The sequence below is a fragment of the Arachis ipaensis genome, chromosome B10 (assembly GCF_000816755.2).
Source record: "Arachis ipaensis cultivar K30076 chromosome B10, Araip1.1, whole genome shotgun sequence".
NCBI classification, from domain to species: domain Eukaryota; kingdom Viridiplantae; phylum Streptophyta; class Magnoliopsida; order Fabales; family Fabaceae; genus Arachis; species Arachis ipaensis.
This window is the reverse complement of record NC_029794.2, coordinates 580,158-580,685: the sequence shown is the minus strand read 5'-3', so window position 1 is coordinate 580,685 and position 528 is coordinate 580,158.

The following is a 528-nucleotide window of genomic DNA, read 5'->3' as shown; positions in this document are numbered from 1 at the left end:
TGCATACACTTAATTTTATGTAAAATTAATAGTTAAATTTTTTTAAATAATTTAATAAATTTAATTAATTTATTATCTAACAGCTCTCAATTATCAACTTCACATAAAATTAACTAATAAAAATAGGGTATTAATATGATAAAACATGAATGGAATAGAATAGCTTAACTAGTAAGAATGGGGTATTAATCAATGTCCCTTTCCTCTACCTACATTTTCCCTTATTAATAGGCAGTGTTCCCCACACTCTTTTAACCTACCAGACACAGTGAAAATGAGAGTGTGTTATGTTATTAATAGAGAACTATTTCAAGCTACTTTTCCTCCCTTCAATATCTCTATCCCTCTCAATACTCTCCTTTGGTCAATGTCTTCTCTTCTCACATTGACCCGTATATCTTCATTAAGCAAATAATACCCCTATTGAAAGTGAACCCTAATTTTTTCACAAACTAAAATTTTTATATGAGTAAAGTGATATATAAATTCTTTAAAATTTATATTTTGAACAGATTAATTTTTAAAAAA